This window comes from Notamacropus eugenii, chromosome 3 (genome assembly GCF_028372415.1).
Source record: "Notamacropus eugenii isolate mMacEug1 chromosome 3, mMacEug1.pri_v2, whole genome shotgun sequence".
NCBI classification, from domain to species: Eukaryota; Metazoa; Chordata; class Mammalia; order Diprotodontia; family Macropodidae; genus Notamacropus; species Notamacropus eugenii.
The window spans coordinates 117,232,486-117,239,760 of NC_092874.1; the positions used below are offsets into that span (position 1 = coordinate 117,232,486).

Below are 7,275 nucleotides of genomic sequence, written 5' to 3' on the forward strand. Positions count from 1 at the left end.
CCACTTGATATTCCCTCCTTTGATCTCAGCCTGTCCATCTGTAAAGGGTTTGTTCAACTGCAACCTCTTCCATGAAGTCTTCCTTCATCACTCCAGGTGGAAGAGATATTTCATTCTTCTAAACACCCTTAGCTTTTTGTGACCTTCATAGGGTACTTATCATATACAGTCCCATAATGTTGCATCTCTCCTATTAATGCACAAGCTCCTGGAGCACATCCCTGTTCTCCTATCTTATTCTTCTTGAAAGGAAGTGAGACATAACAAAAGAGGGCTGGATTTAGAGTCAAAATATCTGAGTTCAAATCTAGCACTACCACTTGCTATTCATTCATGTGACCTTGGACAAGTCACTTACAGTCTCTGGGCCTCAGTTTCCTTATCTGTAAAATGAGGTGGTGTGGATTAGATGACCTTTAAGGTACCTTCCAGCTCAAAAATCTGTGCCCTTATGATTTTTTTAATCTTTCAAAGCAAAGCATCTAGGCCAGGGTACTGCTTATTGTAAGCACTCAACAAGTTTGTTGAATGGACCATTGAAAATGAAAATTTCTTTTTCTTCTACATCCCCTTCTTATCCATCAAAGACAGGAAATTGCTGGACTGTGGCCTAATGCTAGTTCTCTGTCTCATCTCCATAAAACACACTCCTCTCCCTTGATTTCCTTTCCCACTCATCCAGAGCACCCTGAAATCCTCATTTGATCCTACCTCCCTCCTCCTGACAGGGCACATGCCTTCTAGGAGCAAGAGAATGTTACAAAGTTTGGCTCTCTAGACAGATGGTTCTTTCTTCAGAATGATTGCCATTGTGGAAATGCTCCATAGGGCCAGTGCTGGTGCAGGAGACAGCATTCAGACACTCCAAACAGGACCCCAAACTCCCCTCCTTCCTGGCTTCTGGTTCCAGTACTGGAACATCTTCTGGTTCCAGACCCAAGTCTAGCTTCAACAGAATCCAGCCCAAGGTCACAGAGATTATAAAGGGGAGCCTAACATTGGAAAAACTTATTTCCTGTGTTCAAATCTGGCCTCAGACACTATGTGACATTAGGCAAATCATGTAACTTTGTTTGCCTCAGTTTCTTCATTTGTAAAATGAGCTAGAAAAGAGAATGGCAAACCACTCCAATATCTTTGCCAAGAAAATCCCAGATGAGGTCATAAAGAGTTGGACACAGCTAAACAGCCAAATTTATTTTATATTAGATTTTGATTTTAATTTAACATTCTTAACATTAATCCTACCTTTCTCTTGTTGGACAGTCAGAAGTTCTTTCCAACATTAAACTGAAATCAAGTTCCCTATAACCTCCAGATCATAGATTTGGACTTGGAAGGGACCATAGTTGTTTAATCCAGTCCCTGTATTTTACAGATGAGCAAACTGAGGACTAGTGTGGTGAAGTAACCTCCTCAAGGTGGAAAAAATAAAATGTGAACCTATGTAAGAGAGAATTCTGAAGCCCTCTAGCATCAAATATTAGAATTGAATCTTAGAAACCATTTCTGTGTAGAACTGTAGCAACATGTTTGGTGAATCAAGTAGAGGTGACAGCAGTCCTCTGCCTCCAAACCCATTATCCTTTCCAGCACACCATGGCTCCTGGGTCTTATTGTAGACCCCACTCCACTGCAAGTAAATGGCCTAAGTTAAATCCCTCTTCCAGGTAAAAATGCTCAAACTATTTGAAGGGAATATATATATGTACTGTACTCAGTACACTCAGAATACTTCCCTCACTTCAACAACACCACCTTGAGTCCTTCACCGCCTGCTGACTGTCCTCTGATCATCCTGTCAGAGCTGAATACTAGATTCTGGCCAAAAGCCCTAAGGGACCTCAGGCCCTCCAGAGTGACCCCAAATCTCATTGGTTGTCTCTGGACCAGCTTCTACCTTGCCATCCAGTCTCAGGCCGGAGCCATCCTCAGGGACTGGCCCGGATGCTCCCTTTCCCCAGCCCACTCTATTCATTAGCTGCCTCTGTTTTTCCAACAAGCCTCATTTGGTTATCACTCTTGGATTTCTAACCTCTCCCCTCCAGCATCTCTGGCTCCTCTCTTCTCACTAGTGTTTCCAGCACCTCCCAAATTAGTATCATCTGTGAATTTCATTACTAAGATGTTTACCCGTTTTCTCCTGGCTCATTAGCGGAGGTGGAAGTGTAAGAGGCGCTCACTCTATTACGGCCTCGAGATAGACACAGAGCCTGTAACGGCCTCGGACTTAATGGAAACCCTACCAGACACAGGGCTATAGCTCTTCTGCAGAGACAGTAATGGCCTCTAGCTCAATAAAAATGTAGGGGGCCTAAGTAGACTTTAAAGTAGACAATTCTGGTGTATTTCCCAAAGGTGAGCTAGAGATAACTCAGATATAACCCCATACTGAGGAAGTGTAGCTAGGGCAGCTTCCCGTCCTATCAAGGCACAGCTGGACTTGTGTCCTTGGGGAGAACCTATGGAGGACCCTGGAAAGTAGCCTCATGTTTATATAAATGGACTCAAATGACAATTCTTCCTGCCATGGTAAGAAGTCGTATCTCTTCTGGAGGCCTCACTATGAAAAGGTCTTCTGCTTCTTCCCTGGGCTTTTATTAAGTACCTAGTGTGTACTAGGTACCATGCTAAGCAGTGGTTCAATTGGAGGGACGTATGTAAAGTGCTACAGACTCAAAACTGAGTTCTAAACCCTGACTGTGGCATTCATGGACCATGTCACCATAGGTAAAGTCGCTAAATGGCTCTTAACTTCAGTTTTCTCATCTGTAAAATGAGGGTGAGGTTAATAATGAATAACATCGTTTACTTCCCAGGGTTGTTAGACAGGTGAATCAATCCACAAGAATTTAAAGCATCACCTACCTATGTGCCAAACATTGTGCCAGGAGCTACAGAAGGAGAGGTAAGAACGAACCCTGTCTGTGAAGGGCTTCCATTCTGTTTGGGAGATATATATGTATGTATATACATACATACATATGTATGCATATATATATGTATGTATGTATGCCCAAAATGCATATGAATTAAATACAAGGCAATGGGGACTGGAGGGACAGCTAACAGCAGCAGGAGGGAATCAGGAAGGCCTTATATGGAAGGTGGTGTTTAAGCTGTGCTTTGAGGAAAACTAGAATTCCAAGAGATGGAGGTGTGCTCCAGGCATGGAGCACAGCCAGTGCAAAGGCATGGAGACTGGAGATAAGATTGTTATGGATGAGATCAGTTTAGTTGGACCACAGAGTGCATAGAGTTGTTGTTATTGTTTGTCCTTCATTCTCAAAGAGGACCAATGACATCACAAGGGTGATGTCTGTATAAAAGACTGGAAAAATACATTCAAGGCAAGTTATGAAGAGCTTTAAATGTCAAGTGGGGGAGTTTGTATTTGATCCTAGAGGGTGTGAGATAACCCACATAATGCCGGTGTTGTTGTCCAATGCTATATAAACGTCAGCCACGATGGTCATTGTGGTTTTTATTACAGGTGCCCTGGTTAAAGCATGGGATGGCTGAGGATAAATAGATTTTACTTGTCTGATGAACCTGGCAACGTGAGGTCAGCAGGGGCTTTTTGCCTTTTCGTTAATAATTCACCTACAATCAACTGCCTTGAGCAAGTTGTTCAGCATCTCTGAACCTCATTTTCCTAATCTGTAAAATGAGTGTGATACATACGGTAACTACCTCACAGGTTTGCTACGGGGGAAACTACAAGAGCACAGACCTTGGAGTTTGAATCCTGCCTCCAACACTGTGTGAACTTGGGCAAGACTTAGATCAGGAAGGGACCTTAGAATTCATGTAGCCCAACCTTCTCATTTTTCAATGAGGAAATTGAAATCCAGAGAAGTTGTGACTCATCTGAGGTCATATAGGTGACTTCTAGCAAGTGGCAGACCAGGCTTTAAACCCAACGTCTCTAACTACAACCCTAGCACTCTTTCTACTGTACCATAATGAGTGCTCTAAGCTTTAATTTCCTCGTTTGGAAAGTGAAGATTATAATACCTGTAGTACCTAATTTCACAGACTTATTGTAAGTTTGAAATAAGAGAGTGCATATAAAATCCTTTGCCAATTTTAAGGAAAATTCAGCTACTATTGGTAGTAGTAGTAGTAGTAGTAGTAGTAGTAGTAGTAGTAGTACTAGTACTAGTAGTACTAGTGCTAGTAGTAGTACTAGTAGCAGTAGTAACACTAACAAATGTTAAAGGTTAGTTGGTTGGTTGGTTTATTTCACAGACATACAAAAATGAGCTCAGTACAATAGCTTTGTAGACCTTCGATTTGGTAGACAGTCTAATACCTCTTCTCTCCCACACTTTTCTTCGAAGTCTGAACTAATTCTGGCAATGCATGCATCGACATCATCATCTTTGTGTACATCCCTGGAATATATACTATCAAGGTAAGTGAATGAACTTATTATCCACCAGCATTCAGAATTTCTCCATTTGTTGTAACTTACTGTTCCATGTATAGATGGTATGGTGCTGACTGGTAGAGAACATGTGCTTTCTTGGTGTTAAATATTAGGCCAAAATTAGGAAAAGCAGCAGAGAATCAATCCATTAACGGAAAAAAAAAAATATACATATATATATATATACACACACATATATATTTGTATCTGTCTCTTTCCATGAAGAGAGATTGTGATAGATTACATATAGATTGATAGATAGGTAGGTAGATGGATGGATAGACAGACAGACAGCATATTGCAAAAATCTTAGAATGGTCTGCACTAAAAATTTTGGAATACACTGTATATGATATCCTCAAGTCAAATCAACTACATTTATTAAGAATTTACTGTGTTCCAGGCATTGTGTTAAATCCTGAGGATTAAAAAGAAAGATGAAAACAGTCTCATCCCCCACCCAACCCCCCCAAGGATCTCACGATCTAATAGGGGATATTGTTAATACTGGAGCAGACCTAGTGGTTGTCAGTGGACACTGCCAACAAAATGGGCACCTACAAGCTGGTCATTATCTCTAGGCACCAGGGCAACCAAGTTTCTTGTTCTGGTCTAGATTTAGAACTAGACCAGGAAATGTTATTTAGGAAAGACTGGACCGGGATTGTTCCTTCAGTGTTTGACCTTGGATGTCACCTACCCATGAAATCATCATAGAACATGGCATTCTGTCTCCCAGAGAGCCTGAGGCAGCCCTTACCTCTCAGCATTAATGAGGTCCTGATTCTTTTCCCCTCAGTAGATTGTAAATTCATCAAGATCAAGGCCTGTGTCATTTTTATTGTATCTATTATAGAATCAAAGTATCTCAGAGTTGGAAGGGACCTTAGAGGCCATCTTGTATGTCCTACCACAAACCATCCATCCAGCCTCCTCCTAAGAACCATCTATCATGTCCTGAGGCAACAGCTCATTCTACCTTTACTTCAGAGAATCAGAGCTGTCGAGCTGGAAGAGTCCATCTAGCTCAGTCCTACCATTTCATAGATGAGGAAACTGAGGTTCTGAAAAGTGAAGTGATTTGCTGAAACTCATACAGGGCATGAGCGACATACAGGACAGCTCCAGTCTTTGGGAAATGTTTCTTCACATTAAGTTGAAATCTGCCCCCCTGAAAACGTTCTCTCATTGTTCTCAGTTCTGCTCTTTGGGGCCAAGTGGAACAAGACTCTTCTGTCTTCCACACCACAGCCCTTCAAACATTTGGAGATGGCTCTCGTTCCCCAGTGCCCCTTTGCTTCTTTAGCATCGCTGAACAGCTCCAAGTCCTTCAGCTGCTCTCCCTATGGCATGAGGTCAAGGTCCTTCATCATTCTGAAGGTCCTTCCCTGGATACTGTCCCCTAATAAATATCCTTCCTAAAAGTCTCCCTGGCCTCCCAGCACAAAGCCTTGAATACCCAAGGTGTCCCAAAAGTCAAAGTGTGGTTTTAAACTTCGTTTTGGAAAATAAAGTATATATGCTTTACAAAAGTACATAAGCTTGACTTAAAATAGCGCCAAGACTTTTGAGACACCATGTATTTCAATGCCTAATAGATATTTATTTAATTGGATTAGATTGGTTTTTTAATGTAGCTCTTAATCCTCTTACCTAAAGGAGAGAGTATTGTGGGAATATGAAGACCCTCTCTGAATTCAAATCTGGTCTCAGGTACTTACTAGCTGTGTGACTCAAGCAAAGTTACTTAACCTCTACCTGCCTCAATTTCCTCATCTGTAAAGTGAGGTTAATAACAGCACTTATCCTCCAAAGTTATTGTGAAGATCCAATGAGATATTTGTAAAAACTCTTTGCAAATCTTAAACGTGCTAATAAATGCTAGTAATTACTGTGATGGTGATTATTACTGCTACATAAAATTCAAAGCTCTTATGCCAATATTCAAGACTCTCCCCAATCAAAATCCAACCGAAATTTCCAGTTTTATTTCATGTTAATCCCTTTCATAGATTTTTCCCATTTTACTTTGCCCCCTTTGTTAAGCTCTCTCTCTCATCCTTGTTCCTACAACAGGCTCCCACTCATCTCTAACTGTTGGAAGATAGGGCAGGAGGGAACAGAGGAGTGATTGTAACTTGGAATCACTTGGAGATGGAAGAGCTAGGAGGCTATTACAGTGATCCAAGGGAGAAGTAATGAAAGCCTGAACTAGAGTGGTGGCCTTGTGAGTGAAGGAAGAGATAGTCATGAAAAATATGGCAGGAGACTAGACAAAACTGTCCAGTTGATTCTCTTTGGGAAGTAAAGAAGAGAATGATTTGAGAGAGTTATTCCTGGATGACTGGGAGGGTGATCCTCCTATCTATAGAAATATGATACTTGGGAGGAAAGGCAGGTTTGTGGGGAAAGATAGAGAATCCAGTTTGAGATGTGCTGGGTTAAAGGCTCTAGCGCAGGAGTGATTAACCTAAGATTCATCAACTTGTTTTTAAATGTTGAGACAACTATTTTAATGTAATATGGACATGTAATAAGTATTTATAAGTATTAATATACTCTGGATTTATAACAGATTCTCAGGTCTCTGTAGTATTACGTATTTTATTTTATGTATCTATAAATATTATTCTGAGAAGAGGTCCATATGATTCAACAGATTTCCAAAAGGGTCCGTGACACTAAAAAGATTAAGAACCCTTGGTCTAGTGAGACATCCAATAGCCAGTTGAAACTGTGGACTTGGAGCTCAAGTAAGAGATTGACGCAGGTGATAGGAAGGGAAAGGAGTGCCTAATACTGGGGAAGGGGAAATATTCTTTCTCAAATGTCTGTTAAGATGT

The 7,275-nt window shown here is 41.1% G+C and overlaps 1 long non-coding RNA gene across 1 annotated transcript; it reads left to right on the plus strand.

Annotated features, from left to right (window-relative positions):
• The first annotated feature begins 352 nt into the window (after positions 1-352).
• LOC140531251 (uncharacterized) lies at positions 353-5,857 on the plus strand. Its single transcript, XR_011976305.1, has 3 exons — positions 353-2,908; positions 3,494-3,565; positions 4,344-5,857. It is a non-coding gene; the product is annotated as an uncharacterized lncRNA (long non-coding RNA).
• Positions 5,858-7,275: the final 1,418 nt, after the last annotated feature.